We start from the raw sequence: 18,457 nt of genomic DNA, 5'->3' as shown, positions 1-18,457 counted from the left end.
TCAGTTACCTAATTTCTTTAATTTGTTTTTGCAACAACCATTGATACGTCTGATAAATTTTTAAGGAGAAAAAAAAGAGAAATTCGTTTTAAAGTATCCTAATGAACACTTTTTTTTTAATGTGAACTTAATTTGCTTTTTCATGAAAAGAATGTTAAAAAAACTCTCGGCCTAATTAGAATAACCAGAGGTGTTTTTTATGAGGAAATTTTCACGTTTCCTTTTCTCGAGGACCAGAATATAAGGAACTTTTAAATAATTTTAATTATCGCTGTTTTTATCCCAAAGAGAATCAGTCGGAAAAAAACAGCAGTTTTGATACAATGGACTTTGTACTTTAGAGGCTAAATTCAAGTGTTTCCCGTAGAACTTACACTCTTATTTACCTCTTATGTTGGTTTGCCTGATATCCATGTTGATTATGTGTTATGAGATGCCATAGAGCGATGAGTCTTACTAATGAAGGATTTATGGAAGTCTTCTAAAGTAGGGTTCATGGAGGTGAGGAGAAGAACCTTTTTCAAGATTCTTATCATTTTTAGAGTAGTTTCAATAAAGGAATCATAGAAGCTATTAGAAGTTTCCGAGTGCAAGTTTCGTCTAAGTGATTTGTAGCAGTTTTCTGAAGCAAGATTCGTGGAAGTGATTGCCAGGGCCTTTCTGATTGAGCTCTTCGTGGAGGTGGTAATTAGGATCCTTGTCACTTAGGGATTGGTTTTTAGGGGTGATTTGTCTTTCTTGGAGCAGGACTCATGGGAGTCATTCAGTCCTTACATTGCAGGATTCATGGAAGTGATCAGTCCTTCTAATGTAGGATTCAAGGACAGGATTAGTATCCGAATAGAGGATTTATAGAATAAACCTTTCTGATTCGTGATAGAGGATTTTAATACAGGATTCACATGAATGGTTAATCCCACAAATGCAGGATTCATAGGAAGGATTAACCTGCATAATGCAGAGTTCATTGAGATAATTAGTTACTGTAATGCATGAATTGAGATGATTAGTTACGCTAATGCAGGATTCACGGTGGGATTAGTCTCACTTTATGGCGATTTCATGGAATTGGTGTACTACCATTCTGATGCAGGATTCACAGAGATGATAATTCATTCTAATTCAGGATTCATGGGAACAGTTATTCTTATAATTATTCATGCAAGTCATTGACGTTGTAAAACAGGATTCATAGTAGCACTCGTAATTAGTCCTACTCATGCAGGATTCTTGGAAGTGATCAACCTTCATAATACAGGATTTATGAGCGTGCTTAGTCAGTCTGATGCAGGATCCATTGAGGGGTTAACAGTCTCCCTAACAGAAGGATTCACAGAAGTGCTCATATACACCTGTGTCATGCAAGGTGCACGGAGGTGATTCGTAGGACCTCTCTCATGCAATATTCACGGAACTCAATCCAGATTCATCCCTGAAAGTGTAACTTGTGTATTTTCATGTCCCATCGAGGGCTGCCTTTGGCAAAAGTCTCTCTCTCTCTCTCTCTCTCTCTCTCTCTCTCTCTCTCTCTGCTCTGTCTGTGTGTGTTTGTGTGTGTGTGTGTGTGGAAATCTTTGTCTTTTGGTCGAGAAAAACTGTAAAAGGGAAACAGTGTTGGCCATACCTGGTCTTTGGGATTAAGGGATTTACTGCCCCTAAAGGTAACCACCGACACAGGAGGGGAAAATGACCATTAAAATAAAGGGAGAGACCGAACCGGAAAAGAACCTCTCGCTCTCGACCTTCTTTCGTTTTTCCTCTTCCGCTTTTTACTTGACTGAGCAAGCACACATTTTCCCTCGCTGTTCAAAGACTTTTCTTTTAACAGTTTTGTTTTCTATGGTATATTTTCTGCGTGGTTGAGCGACGTGCTTGTGATTTCAATTCATGCTGAAGAAAGTTTGTGGAATGTTGTATATATGATGAATCGTATATCGAGATCCTTTTTAAATTTCTATATCCAAAGGGAAGTTGGGAATCCATCGGCGTCAGTACGTAAGGTAAATCTTTATTCTCTTTATTTCTTGATAAATATGAATGGTCTTATATTTTCATCCAATTCATTCTTCACTTTCATTGGTCCTAAAATTTTCTAGAACGACGTTTGAAGATTGTTTAAATGACCAAAATGGAGGCAGATTCAAATTTTAACGTGAAAATAAAGATTCGCCCAAAAAAACTTTAATTTAGGGTACTTTTGAAATTAGGCTATATTCTCCTCTGTTTTTTATCACATGTGAAAAATTATTATTCTAACGGAGCCCTTGTTCCATAACAGTGTCATTATTATTATTATTATTATTATTATTATTATTATTATTATTATTATTATTATTATTATTATTATTATTATTATTATTATTATTTTAATAATAATAATATGGTATGGGGCATTATAATCCGGTCGTAAAATGTTCCTTCCCCAATTCTCTTGAATCAGCCAATGACTGCTCGTTAAAATTTGTCTGTCATTTTGTTGACTGCTTGTTCTAACCCTGCAAATATGGGGTAAATTTGATAAAAGAAATTAATAATGAACGCTAGGGAACAGACGGAAGGAAATGCAAATGTGTCTTTATTGAAAGCCACTCATATATAGTTTGATTCTCTTTCTTATCTGAAATCTTGATAACCTTGTGAATCACTTCTGGGGCTTCCGCATTTGAATATCGGGGAGGGTGTTCCCTTGTGGGTGCTACAGGCGGTGTTAGCAAGGGCCCGAGTCGGCAGAAGGCCAGCTTAATAAAAAAAAAAAAAAAAAAACCAAAGGCACTAATCCTATAAATGGTGACCTACCAGACAGTAGACGTGGCTAAGTTTGTGCCACATCTAGCCACATCTACGATATTTCACCACTTTTAATGAAGACGTGTGTGTGTGGAATTAGGAAGAATTGGCCGCGTTTCTAATGGGAGGTCCATGTTTCAACTTGTTTTGGTTCCTCCTAATCGTTTTTCGGACCCTTGACGCAAGTCCAGAGCACATGAATTTAAGGGATACTCTCAGATTTATATCCTTCATTAAGACTTAGTTCGAGCTGCAGAACCTTTTTCTAGCTCAAGATAAGCAAGACTACCATTCTCACAAATCAGTGACAGCCAACGCCGTTCAACTAGCCAAGCAGAAGGACGAATAGCAATGATAATAGCTGAGCATACTTCTTTTTTAACTGTGGATCATGTGTTAGAAGCTTGCAAAATAATGTTTAGTGACAGCAGTGCAGTGAAAAATATGAAATTACACCGAACTAAATGCAGAGATGTAATTGTAAATGTGCTTGCACCTCATTTTATAGTTATTCTAAAGGCAGATATCGGTGCTGAAAAATACAGCCTTATAATAGACGAATCAACTGATATTTCTGTGATAAAGCTACTTGGTGAAACTGTGCGGTATTTCAGTAGAGAATTTAAGAAAATAGTGTCAACCTTTCTTGGAATAGTGGAGTTAGAAGATGGAACTGCGCAATCGATTGTAAATGCTTTAAAGAAACTTTTGTTCGATGTACAGTTGAATCCCCAGAACTAACTAGGTATTGGAGTTGATAATGCAAGTGTCAACGTAGGTTTAAATAATGGTGTGTGTGTGAACTTGTAAAGAAGGATTTAGGCTTCCAAACTTAATCATGGTACGTTGTGTATGTCACTCTATTCAATTGGCTTTATCTCATGCTGTGGCAGAAACACTACCTAGAAACAGATTTTTTGATACGAGAAACTTACAGTTGGTTTATTCATTCATCTAAAAGACAGCTAATCTACAAGACACTGTTTGAAGCTTTGAATGATGGGCGACAACCACTCCAGATACCTAGAGTGTGTGACACTAGGTGGATATCACTGGAACCTGCAGTGACCCGCATTTTGAGTCATTGGGAAGAACTTAAAGTGCACTTCAATATAGCAAGGTCAAATGAAAAGTGCTATATTGCAGAGATGTTGTACAATATGCACAATGACCCCATCAATAAACTTTATATGCTCTTCCTGCGACCAGTGCTACAGGATGTTCAGAGAACTGTGAAAATGTTTCAAGGTGAAAATGTTGACCCTACCAAACTTCTGTCCGACCTTTCTTATCTCATTATTGCGACAAGTAGGAAAGTTTTGATATCTACCTCAAGAATTGACCCCTTAATCTCTAATATTGCCAGTTATGTTGACCCCAGAGTACACTTGGGCTATGAATTTGGGAGGATGTGTTCAAGATCAAGTTTGACACCAGAAGCTCAACGACAACTTCGTGAACATTGCATTTCATGTGTTGTTAAGTTGTGTGATGAACTAAGAAACAGATTACCTGATAACTTTAGAGTTTTGAAAAAAAATGTCTTTGATTTCAGTTGAAGAATGTCTGAAAATGGTTAAACAGCCAGTAACAGACATTTCCAAAGTTTTAGGGTATCTTCCCAAACAAATAGACAAGATTGACAGTCAGTGGCGAAATTCGGCAGTTGTTTAGTGGCAAGAGACTACATCAACTGTAAAATTTTGGACTGAAGTGGCCAATTACAAAGATGCAGCAGGAGTAAATAGCTTCCAGGATATCTGTGAGTTGGCACTCAGCATACTTTCACTCCCTCACTCAAATGCAGAAGTAGAGAGGCTCTTTAGTCAAATCAACATTGTTAAAAACAAGCTCAGAAACTGGCTACATACAAAATCTGTTAGTGCTATAATTGCAGTAACAAGTGGACTCTGCAGAGTAGGTAAATGTTGCTATTCATATGAATGCCAGAAGAAGTTGTAAAACAGATAGGAACAGTGGCAGCATACAGTGATCCACCAGCAGCTACTACAACTTCAGCACATTCCTCAGTCTCATGTCAATTATTAGCTGAGGAAGTTGACGGGGATGTGGATGACGTTATCTTTTCCCTCAACTAAGAGTAAGTTATATAAGGAAATACGCTTCTAGTAAATAGTCACCTCACCAGCAATTTATTTATTTATTTATTTATTTTTTGTAGAATCTGAAGCAACAGCAATTTATTTTAGTATAATAGTTATATTATACAATCTATATGATGATAATTGTTATTATCATCTAATATTAGTATCATCATCACTAGAATCCATATCCAGGGTGGAAACTTAATAGTATTCCTAGCGCATTTCTAGCGCATTTCGGACCTCAGTCTAGCTCATTTACGTCTAAGGCTACGGTTACTATGGATGCGAATTCTGACGAATATTTGTTCTGACGAGTTCTGACGAATTCGAAGAAAAAACAAAGGCATGCATTCCAATGAGAGTGTTTACAGTGGCAGCAACGAACACGTCAGAACACGTACGAAGTCGTCAGAACCATTTGAGCGTTCAAACAAGTTTGATTTTTTCATGCGACCTGCGTCTGTTTTTGGTATTTTTGTGCATTGAATTTAGATTGATTTTATTATTCCACCATGGATAACGATAAATTGATCAGCCTTGTGTACGAGAACAGGTGTTTGTGGGATATGAGAGACAAAAATTACCATAACAGAGATATTTCTCGGCAAAAGTGGGAGAAGATTGCTACAGAACTCAACACTAGCAGTAAGTACAATTTTTTTTATTTTGATGTGGGGTTAACATTTTAAGCAATTAAAAAGTAATTGGGACATAATTTACTATTACAGAATTTCTTGCATATTACTTGCTGTAATTAACGGTAAATGATGTATAATATAATTAATTATATATGTTTTTAGTAAAGAACTAGATAACTTTGCGGACTTTCAAGAAAAAAATATTGCTCAAGTTCATCCATCTTTGCTGGGCGGCAGAAACGTAATGACTATCAGAATATCAGAAAACGCATACAGTGTAACCACCTTGTTCTGACGAGGGTTTCTGACGTATTCGTCAGAAGACATTTTCGTCAGAATTTTCGCATCCATAGTAACCGTAGCCTATTAACACATTTTGGCAACACTGTTTCGCCAACCCCCGCATGTGATGCAAGTCAAAAAGTGGTTTCTTAGCATTCATTGTAAATCGGGCCGCTTCATGTGTGGTCCCCAGGTGTGGTCACCGGGGTGTGTACCTACTTGTTTGTACTTTTAGCGCATTTGTGTAAGAAGCGTAACATACTTGATGATATAGTCCGTGTAATTGAATGTCAGGTTGAAAACAAGTGAAATTGTGAAGCAAATTGTCACAAGTTAGAGAACTGTAAGACGGCTTGTTGACGAGTTCAAGGCGTCTGTCGGGTGTTGGAGGGGTCTATCCCGGTTCATGGTCAGCTCTCCCACCACCCGTAAGCTTTCTCATCGCAGTTTTATGGTTATAAAATGGCAAATGGACGACCAGCCTTCGACTTAAGGAAATTAAAAACGTAATATTCAACTGTTTGACCACTTGTCCACAGGTACCATCCAGAGAAGGATGCAGGGACCTGAGTACAAGAAAGAGAATGCGATAAAATAACTGCTGGTAACTCCAAAGCAGAGGAAGGATCAGAAGGAATCTGCTTTAAGGCACAAAGACTGGACGCTTGATCAGTGGAGGAAAGTGCTTTGGAATGACGAAGCTACAATCAACGTGTGTGGGGGTGGGGCGGGGGGATGGGGGAAAGGTGTGGAGCGGCCTCATTGTGACAAGCCGTGGCCTAAATAGTTAACAACGAGGTTTACCTGGCACTGATGTGCGACCTTCTGGAATTCCTTCCAGAAATCGGGGACATACATTTTGCAAGGTGCCACGTCTCCAGATACATCACTGATTGGCTAACGATCGCTAAATTGATAACATTAAGTCTTGGCCAGGCAATTCCAATGATTTGTCCCCAATAGAAAACCTTTGGGCAGTGATCGAGTCTTGTTTAAATGAAGGGAGGAGGACACGACAAGGCTTGACAAACTCCAGACATCCAGACGCTCGATCTGGCAGAGTTTGAAACCCTCCCTCCTGCAGAAGATGGAGGACTCTGTCCCTGCTAGGCTTTAGGAGGCGCTGGGACGAAAGGAAGGTCTGCGGAGGGTTAATAGATGGATGGGTGAGTGTTACGAATAACTTTTTGGTTTTATTGTTTCACACTCTTGCCATTGTTTCTTTTCTGGGCCCGTTCGACTGAAAAGAATGATCGGTTTAATGTGCCCGCAGTTTACGATTCCAACTTTTTTATATGATCGTATATATATATATATATATATATATATATATATATATATATATATATATATATATATTGTGTGTGTGTATGAATTTTATCACATCACCGTGATTCATACATGCATTACATATATATATATATATATATATATATATATATATATATATATATATATATATATATATATATATATATATATATATATATATATATATATATATATAGAGAGAGAGAGAGAGAGAGAGAGAGAGAGAGAGAGAGAGAGAGAGAGAGAGAGATAACCGAATTCGGTCTATCCTCTCCGCTAAACTTTTCGGGTAACAAAAGCCGAAAAAAACATTCATAAGTGCATTCTCAGCCCCTTGTTCTTTGAGGGAGAAAGATTTCCAGCCATAACAGTATCCATAAAAAAATGTATTGAAAAAATCCTCAACGGCTGCAGTTCACAGCCGCTCTCGTTAGTTTTGGAGTTTTGACTTAGGAAGCAACAGGTAGTAACCTTCCATTCAGAGAGAGAGAGAGAGAGAGAGAGAGAGAGAGAGAGAGAGAGAGAGAGAGAGAGAGAGAGAGAGAGCTAGGATTACTGAAAATTGTCATTTGTTAATAGCCAGTGCTTCCATAAAATATAACTTTCTTCATTGTGAATCACTTTTAATTTTCTTTTTATTTGTGCTTTTGCCGCATGGGACTTTTGAAATGTTCACCGAGATACCTTTGCGCTATATTCACTGTTAATATTTTTTATGAATGCTAAAGTATCTTATGTACACTGTACACTAACAAATATGTTTGATTCTTCAGTTTATTTTTCTTGTTCATTCATTTTGTGATTCCGGAATTATGCAATTTGCACTGTTAGAGTGGCGGACATAAGTGATCCATATTCACTCGGAAATTTCATGTTTAAGGACAACAGTGACTTCATCAAAACCTTTTAGCTCAGATCACGAATAGCGTTACCGACTTAGAATTTAATTCCATTAGGGTGCTTCATGAAATATTAATAATAATAATAATGCGCAGTAGGAATGTTTCAGGCCAAGTTCGTGTGAGGCAATTGCAGTGTATCATCCACCGCCAAAAATGAAAACATCATTACGATTTAGTCTGATCGCTGCCCGGCAATTTGTATGCAAATCCAGCTGATGTGAGCTGGACAGAAGAACTCGGTCTGTGCTCAAACGATGCAAGAAACAAAGATAAAAAAAATTGTATAGAAAAGTTGCCTGGGGGTCTGAGGCTTTCATCCCTATAGTGTGTAGTATATGGCATTCGAATTTCCAAATCGATAAAAAGTATATTTAGGGCCATCCTGAAGCCGATTGAGAATTATCATGAATATTCGAAAAGTAGACATATTCCAAAATAGATTACTTTAATGTTGCTTCTCGCTTACAAAAGTATAAACTAACGATACATTAAAAATCACGAAGAGGTAAATCTTTTGGAAGGGGTAATGCAACTTCCTCCATTCTAAAATTTTCTATTAAATTTTTCGTCCTTTTGAAAGGTATGATAACTAATCTTTATGGAGTCATTAGGGACTTGATTAATTCACCACAAATATATATATACTGCATATACATGTGTGTATATATATATATGTATGTATATGTGTGTGTTTTGTCTGAAGTACACAAAGCACACACACACACACACACACACGATATTGCCCAAATTAAACAAGCAGTTATGTCCAGTTTTTCATAAAAACAGCCTTTTGACTGTATTCAAATACCAGCACACTATTGATTTACTGAGATAGAGAGAGAGAGAGAGAGAGAGAGAGAGAGAGAGAGAGAGAGAGAGATCATGACCTTGAAGCTGTGATCGATAGGTACCTAATCCAGAAGGAGAACCTTTACCTGGCGTTCTTTAATCTGATGGATCAATGATGAAGAAATCTCAGTTTCAACAAGGAAGACAATTTAGATCCTTGGCAAAATACTAGTAATTATTTTGCTTTCCTCTATTTGACACCAAAATGCCAAGAATAACTGAGCTCTTCTGTGATTTTCTTTTATACGTAAATTACATTTTTAAAATAAGATCTGGGCTTTTATTATTATTATTATTATTATTATTATTATTATTATTATTATTATTATTATTATTATTATTATTTAACTGTTAGCTCATTTATGACTGGATTGTATCTGCTACGTATAAAAAATCTGATGACGCAATGTCAACAGTAGCATAGGTACTTTTTTTCATTTCTCCCGAAGCACAGTCCATGTCGAGACTTTTTCATATCATTCTGCTTTTCATAAAATGACCGCTGAAGTAAAAGTGACTGTTATAGAGAGAGAGAGAAAAGTCTGAGAGAGAAAAAGAGCCCTAATTAACAAGAATAGACTTACCATTTATTTTACATCATCCTTATTTATTATTATTATTATTATTATTATTATTATTATTATTATTATTATTATTATTATTATTGGGAAAACTAATCCACTGTTTTGCATGAGTGCAAATATAATTAAAAATTAGGTCTGTACCCATACATAACTGTGGATTTGTTTCTCCACTTCAAGACACCTTGCAACTAAGAGTATATACAAATATAGTTTTATATATTCTTATATATTTTTTTATATATAATATATATATATATATATATATATATATATTTATTTATATATATATATATATTATATATATATATATATAATAACATATAATATATTTTTATATATATATATATTGAGCTATATATAATATATGAATTATATATTATAAGATAAGTATTGGTATGATCAAAAGGAAAATTATCATTCAAACTGGAAAGGTATCTAATGGAGTATTTATTCAGAAAAAGTTACAAGTTGATTGGACAAACAGTCCACATTATCAAGACCGTTGGATCAAAGTAGATGCAAGTGACTTCATTATCATAAGTTTTAACACAGGAAAATGTCATTTTGCCTGTGGTATTTCAAATGTATGTACATATTAAAACGTATATGTATATATATATATATATATATATATATATATATTAGGATCATTATTTAAAATATTTAACATTATATATAGCCTGCATATATGCATATGCCATATAGAAATTTTTAGCCTTGGTAAAATAATGTTAAAATATATTCATGGTAAATTTCAATTTTCTGTCGTGTTACATTTTCACGTACAAATAATGTATATGAATGCCTTATGCATTGATTCAAACTAAAATGTATTGCTAGTTAACAATGTGGGTGTGCATAAATCATAATTATCAGCATTAATGAATAAAGAATCATAATATAACAAACATATTGTGACTATATCTGTGTCAGAGTTATCGCTATATTTATAGAATGAAAACAGCATTCTCAGTATCTATAGTTAAACCTCATTCAACTTATGGCAAACATATTCTCATCTACTTCAACGTTAGTTACCTCCTTTACAGAGAGATCCTTAAAGTCCAAAAAGTTACTCTCCCATTGCCATCGGAGATTGAACATGAAGCTGAAGGTGAATCATCATGTCACCCTTGCACCTGGGACTTCAGAAAATATATAAAATTAGCTATCAGTTTTTTGTATTTCAGAGTTATCGGCCCTCTGTAGTAACCATCAAAACAATGATAAAATGGTCATGCATTAAAGGTTTACGGATGGCGGCCCTCGGTCCTAAACTTTAATGAAAAATCTAATCATTTTATTATTGAATGGTGATTCTTGTCTTTCATCTGAACGTCATCTTGATTGGAGAAAGAGAAATGTTCCTGTGGAAATTAGGTCACGTGATCGGAATCCATGGAAAATTATTAATACGACAGAATAAGTTCCACTTTTTTTAAATTAAATGCAAGGGTAATGTGAAAAAATTTGAATTTTAGTTCCTTTAATTGAACTTGTAACCCTTAAGAGAGAAAAAAAAACGAAAGACAGTTGAATTAGAGTGATTGATTAATTTGAAGCTGTGTGAAATTCATAAAATGTATATGAACAAAGAATCTGTTGTTTAGTTGAAAACATTAGCTGAAATCATTTTCTCAAAGTTTAACAAGACTTTTCAAAAATTTGAAAGACTAAGTCTCTTAACTTTTGCTTTTCGAAGACGCAGAATGTCAAGAGAGTGTTTAGCGGGAAATAATGTGAAATGATGTGTGTTTTGTGTGAGAGAGAGCAGAGATATTGAGAGAGAGAGAGAGAGGAGAGAAAAGAGAGAGAGACTCGAGAGAGGCATTCCGGGAAAGATTCTCATGAATAATAATATCAATTTGATAAGGCCATTGACTCTAAATGGTTAATAAAGTTAATGTCCTGGTGATAAATAAAACCTATTAATGGAGGTGTTTTGTTATACAAACATCTCCAGGTCAATTAAAGGTAATAGAAGGTCGGACCTTCTGCAACTCAAGAACTTTGTTTGAGAAGGGGATAGAAAGAATCAGTGAATTATGTGTAATTGTTTATTCCTTTTGTATAAATACATTTCAGAAACATCAAACGCTTCTAAATTACTTTGCCGTCGCGTTCAAACAGAGACAAAGGAAATATACATTTATAAATATATCTATATATGTACATATATATATATATACATAACAAATATACATATACATATATATATATATATATAAAATATAAATAGTATATATATATATAATATATATATATAATATATATATATATAATTCAAGGTTGGTAGTTTTATCTGGTCTTTCATTTGAAAAGACCTTTCATTTCTCCCCATGGTCTCAGTCAGAAATTTATTTATTTTGTTCCACACTTGATTGTTGATATTTGATATTTCTATATAACGATACCTATATATATCTTACCCAAACTGATATGAACATATGGCAATAATCAAGATATGATATATATATATATATATATGTAGCATGAACTAATTTATAAATTCATTTATATGTATGTATGTACCACGTGTGTGTTTTTGGCATGAATTTTTTTGTGGCCAAGAGTCAATCAGACCATTCGGCTAGACAAATCAAAGTCTGTCACTGCATGAAGTCTATTAAGTAAGTCCACTCTTCCTAATTCCTGGGAATCATTCATGACTAAAAGTATCTGGTTTGCTTTATCAACAAATACCTATTCAAATATTTACATTTCAATATCAATCATTATTTCTTAAAATAGTTCACCTTAAGGATATTTATTGATATTTAGTATCGTCCTGATTTTGTTGATATATGTATATCGTCCTGATTTTATGGCTTAAAGCATCTGCTTCACTTTCCAAATAAAAAATTTCTATAGTATTAAATTCTTCCCTATATAATCTGTATCTAATTATAAACCAATTTAATGATTATAACATTCTATAACCGTAGATTATCATAAGATATATTTATTCCTGTAAACATTTAATTACCTAACATAAACAATGCCGAACCGAATATAGAATATGAATTTATATTCTCGGATTTTTACGGAGTATTCCAGAGAGAAAATTAGTACTTTCTAAAATTAGCCTTTTGAAAAAGTTTTTTTTCGAAGTCATGAAATATTTGGGTTAGACAGTGTTAGAGGAGAATATTCTAGAATAATGTGGGTTTATAAGTCTTATAATTTTTTTCAGGAATATAAATGGATTGAAAAACTCACATAGAAAAACTCACATGGAAAAGGGAATTTTAATACTGGAAAGGGGAAGAACGAAAAGGGCAACACCATTATTTCAAAACGAATTATCTCTGAATGCCAGAGGACAAAAATATGATTCATTAAACATTTGCTAATGGGTTTGAAAAACCTAAGATATTTTGGGATTATATTTTCTGAATGAAAGGAAAGAGAAATACAGTATTTAGGAATCTATTATTTTTCCGAGGGGAAAAAGCAATATCTAATTTAGTATCACTTCTGAAGAAAAGTTAAGCTTTCAATTAAGTTACACTTCACATATAAAAGTAGTACAATATACTGAAATTGATTATTTCAGAATCATTTAATATTCTAGAGGAAAATATTCATATATAATAAAAATTCTTATAACGATAAGACGAGTAAAAATATCATCTCTTTGTTTTGGGTAAAAATAAACCTACGTTTTCATACCTATTAGCTCGTATGTCCTCGAAAGAAATTCTGTCTTTCTGTCTGCCTGCCTGTCCGTTTTTTTTAATGTAATCAATCCAGGGAGCTAATATAATATAGTTTTAAATATTTTACATCACTAACAATTAAGATATATCCTCGTCCGTGATTTATAAATTGTTTTAAGTAGTGTTTGTTATAATTAGAATAATGATGTAAAGTAGTAAAATAATAAACATAAGTGAAAAACAGTTTAAAACCTTTTCCAATATAATTTTCTTTATTAATATATATATATATATATATATATATATATATATATATATATATATATTATATATATATAATATATATATATACATATATATTATATATATGTATATATATATATATATATATATATATATAAAATATATATACACGTACATATACACAGACATACAGTATATATGAATGTCTTTTCCTATAATACCACAGTGTAATATGAATATAAAAAGGGCCATAAAATACTATTTAAACGTTGCAACCATACATATTTCGGGCACTTGCTTCTGTGCCCCTGTTCACTGGTAAGAATATGGACAGATGAAATGTTACAAGGGTATATATACAAAGCATATATAGGTGTGGCATTAAGTCTCCGATGGTATGCAGGTGACCGTTTCCTAAGAAGGAGGAGAATAGACAATTTCCTAGTGATTTTTGGCCTCATTAACTCCCGTTTGGCGACGATTCTGGAGGTCTTTCTCTGGGTCACCTTCTTCAGAAGCGGTCTGAGGATTAAAGCATCGATGTCGTCGATTTCCAATGTCCTCTGACAAGTTCATATTGTTGGTTTGGTTGATGATAGCAGATTCCAGCATCTCTCTTTTGTACGGACAGCTACTTTTGAAAACCAGCTCCGGCCCCCCCACCCCAGCTTATGGAATGGCCAGTATCTCTGATATGTAGGAAAATCCCCGAACTCTGAAGCATATCTTTACCGACCTTTTGTGCTTTATTATTCTTTGCGAGAGCAATCTACCTGTCTCCCCACGTAAATCTCACTACAGTTGCTGCACGGTATCTTGTAAACTCCGGCTTCTCCCTTTGTTATTTAAGTATACGTTAATGAGCGAGCTCCGATGGATTTGGGATAATGGAAGATGAAAGGATTGTTAGACCTGAGTTGTTCTGTGGCTTTTGGATGTTCTCGTCGTACGATAATTTATTTTGTTGTTAAAAATCTATTTGTCTGTTTTGAGTGGGACCTTTGTAGTATATTTTATTCGCTTTGTTGATAGCCTTCTCGACAATGTGGGGTGGGTAGAGCAGTTGCCTTAGGTGTTGGCCGATCGTGTTGAATTTTTGTCTAGGTACCCATTTGAACATATTCTAAGCCCCCTGAGGAATAAGTTGCATCCTACCATGATCTTTACGGAGACACCGTGGTAGCTCAAGAAATTAATATAGGAAACAGCGAAAGTGGGTTTCCTAAGGCATATCTGTTCTGTTCTCTTATGATCAGTACATTTAGGAACGGCAATTTTCCTTCATTTTCCCATTCCGTTTTGAATTATATCGGAACTGAAGAATTTAGTCTATTAAAATTGATTAAAGTCTCCCCAATATTGTCCTACCAAAACATCGTTCATATCTAAGCCAGATCATATTGCTGGGAAAATGGACGACAAAAGTTAAGTTTCCTAGGATGTACAAATTTGGAAAGCATAAGAGAACAGAACAGCCAAATTTCTTTTTGTTTGTTTGCATTGAAAGAAAAACACATTTTTATTTACACTGAGGTTGATTCATTTTAGAGCGCCATTATCTATGCCAGAAAAATGGTTCTATATGGTTGTAACTTCCTCAGGGGAAAGACAACATGTTCGAATGGGTACCTTAGTAAATAATGACTCGACGTCTAGCTGAGCCAATTTGAACGTTTGAATGTTTGCAACCACCAAATTTTTGTATAAATTTTTGCTTCCCACTCAAAAACAGTCTTTAACAACAAATAAAGTTCGGGATTTGAAAAACATCCAAAAGCCAGACACTGGTTATTAACTTTCATCTTCCATTATCCAGCCTCCGCTCCCCGGCGGAGCTGGTTTGAGTTACGCTCAAAAGTGAGATTTACATAGGGAGACGTCCGAACAAAAGGAAGATGCTGAATCTGCTATCATCATATCAGAGAAACTAACAACATGAACTTGTCAGGAGTGACATTGGAAATCGGACGGGACATCGACGCTTTAGCATCCTCAGACCTCTTCTGAAGAAGGTGGCCCAGAGACAAGACCCTCCAGAATCGTCGCCAAACAGGAGTTAATGAGGCCAAAACCACTAGGAATTGGTCACTTCCACCTTCTTAGGAAACGGTCACCTGTATACCATCGGAGACAATGCCACACCTACATATGTTTTGTATATACCTTCCTGTAACATCTCATCTGTCCATATTTTACCAGGTGAACACGGCACAGAAGCAAGTGCCTGAAATATATGGTTGCAAATGTTTAAAATAGTGCTTATGGGCCTTTTTTTATATTCATATATATATATATATATATATATATATATATATATATATATATATATATATATATATATATATATATTATATATATATATATAGCTACGTGTGTCAGATGGACGTGAATTGACTTTACTTTATTGCAGCAGCTTTGACTGTGTAGTTTATCAACACTCAATATAGTAAGAGGGATTCAGATTAGTGCAGCTCAGCTTAGGACTTCATGAGAAAATCACTGTCTAACTTAATTAGTTATAATTACATAAAATCAGAATATAACAGAAGGGGAGCTTCCCAAGTACTGGCTACTCTAAGTACCATGTTTACGTTAATTGACAAAGCAACGATGCCACAAGCATACAGATCATACTCTGAGAGTAAGAACTCTAAAGATGTGTAATAACATATAAGGACACTGCGGATTATGTTACATAACAAGTAAAGTGCCACAATTAAACAGGTTATATATCCTGAGAAATCTTCCCAAGTTGATGATGAGCGGCGAGGTACCGTGGGACAGTAGAGTGACTTTAGCGGCACATACTGTACACCTATTCAGCAATATAGAAATGCACACGATCACTTTCTGGGTTGTTACATTGATGGCTAAAGTTTACTTGAGTGCTGAGGGCTGAGAGAGGTCATCCACGATAAAATATAATGCAAACTGGGATTGATACTTGGAGGCAATTTAACGCAAATAACGTTAACAAGTAATCGCTAAGGCTTTGAAAGAGGATTGCAAGGCAGGAAATGAGCAGTGGGAAATATGCCAGTTGGAGAAGGTGTTGTCGAAATAACTTTCCAATACCAGACAGTACCTGAGCCCGGGACAAGGAGGCTTGTAAGTAGAGCCGGCTGGAAGTTTCGTCTAATAAGGACTTCAATGGTTGGCACTAATGCGGCACTGGTGCAGTCAACAAGAGACAGAGAGGGTCTCTGTAGGTGGCCGGTGGGCTGGTCGCTCTGCAAAGGAGTCTGCTTTCTATAGAGGTCTGCCTAATACTGCTTCTGTTGACCTCTGACCTCCTCCTGATATGCATTCCCATTCCCGAGCTTTGGTTTGGCTCGGTGGAATGCTTACTCGGTCCGGTGGATGCCCCTGTCGTTCGGTTTGCCTATTTCGGCAGACTCGTGTCCTCTGGACAATTCCAGGTGTGGAGCCCTATGCCCTTCTGTCGTTGCTGGTTTGCCTGGAAGAAAGGAGAGCATTTCGGCAGAAGGGCGAATTTTCGGCAGGAAATGGGACAATTGAGAAGACATTAAGAGGAGAGATATTGGCGTTACAAGGATGGACAATGGCCATAAATAATGGATAAGTGGAGCACCTACTTGTGTGCTCAAAAGCTTGTTCCTCTTTGAACAATAGAAGCCTTATTGCTTTTCTGTGTAGGCTGCTGATTCTCCCTTGATATATACTTTTTGGGAAAGGTATAAATTTTTGAAAAGACAAGGATCAGAGGGCATGTACCATAAGAGTATTCATTATTCATAAATACTCTTAGCAATATATATATATATATATATATATATATATATATATATATATATATATATATATATATATATATGTATGTATTTGTATGTATGTATGTATGTATGTATGTATGTATGTTTGACTGTGTTTGTCTGTGTGTGTGTGTCTTTGACTGGGCAAATCAATAGCTGAACTGAATAATGGAAAGGCATTGGCAATTTTATGAACAAAAGATGGAATAAAATAAAGTTTGTTCTTGCTTCAACTGCAATACAGGGACCGATACACAGTTACTGCAGTGGTTCAGTGGAAGTGAATGGCTCTTTGATGTTTGTGTGTGGTGGGGTGGGGTGGGGGTGGGGTTCTCGTGCAGCGAGAAAGCCAGTTACCTCAGCTGGACTCTGCAGACAGCTGCTCACTGATGCCAATGCATCTGCGAGAAATATGTACTTCGTAATAAGGAATACAGTTCTTTTCACATTTCTTTATAGCAAATGAAATGATTTGCTAACATCAATAATTAATATCAAAACAACATTCCTAATTGCTGAATGTTAAGCCTTTTACGAACATAAATGAGATAATTTTTCTTATCAAGGTACTGACATCATCAAAAGAACTGTATTCATTCTTGATAAGTTCTGGTTTTCATAACAACTGTCTTTGGTTTAAAATTCATTTTACTATGAAGCTGGCTCTTTATTTTACCAGTCTCACTTATTCCACTAATGAAGTTTTATGAAGCAGAATAATTGATTTTCTGATTCTGAATCATGCTTATTTTATGATTAGAAGTTGATAATATCTTTAAGCTATATATATAATCATGTGACTAATGTTGCAGCATTATTCAGTGAAATTATATTACCAAAGAATCATTATGAATATGCAAATCCTTTTCCTGTCCGTTATAATTTGGTTTACAAGAAGCAAGAAGAAAATATTTTATGGCGACTTCAGAGTAGTCTCTACTTTTAGCGACGAAACACTACGAATATTTGCAATTGGCAATAGTCTACAATATCGGTGTTTCTGTAAGCTTTTTTTGAGGTCCACACGGGTAATCAGATCAATTTCCTTTTATATCTTAACACTTGTTAATGTTCATCTCCTTCATCTAGTTACTAATTGAACGCTAGCACATCTCTATTTAAGTTACCTTTTCCTCTGCCTTTGCTCCCTGTTCTTTCATCTCTCCTTCCCCTACGGCCTTACTCTTAGGTTGCCTTAACGACCATACTAGAGAAAATAGTACATGAAAATGGAGGTGAGGGGTAGGGATAAAGACCTGTATGGGACCTTTCCCTGACATAAACGTCAATGTGCTTCTCTTACCTTAAGAGCGTGGGGAAGCTT

The sequence above is a fragment of the Macrobrachium rosenbergii genome, chromosome 47, assembly GCF_040412425.1.
Source record: "Macrobrachium rosenbergii isolate ZJJX-2024 chromosome 47, ASM4041242v1, whole genome shotgun sequence".
Lineage (NCBI taxonomy): Eukaryota > Metazoa > Arthropoda > Malacostraca > Decapoda > Palaemonidae > Macrobrachium > Macrobrachium rosenbergii.
The sequence above is the reverse complement of the archived record's forward strand: the minus strand, read 5'-3'. Positions refer to the sequence as shown.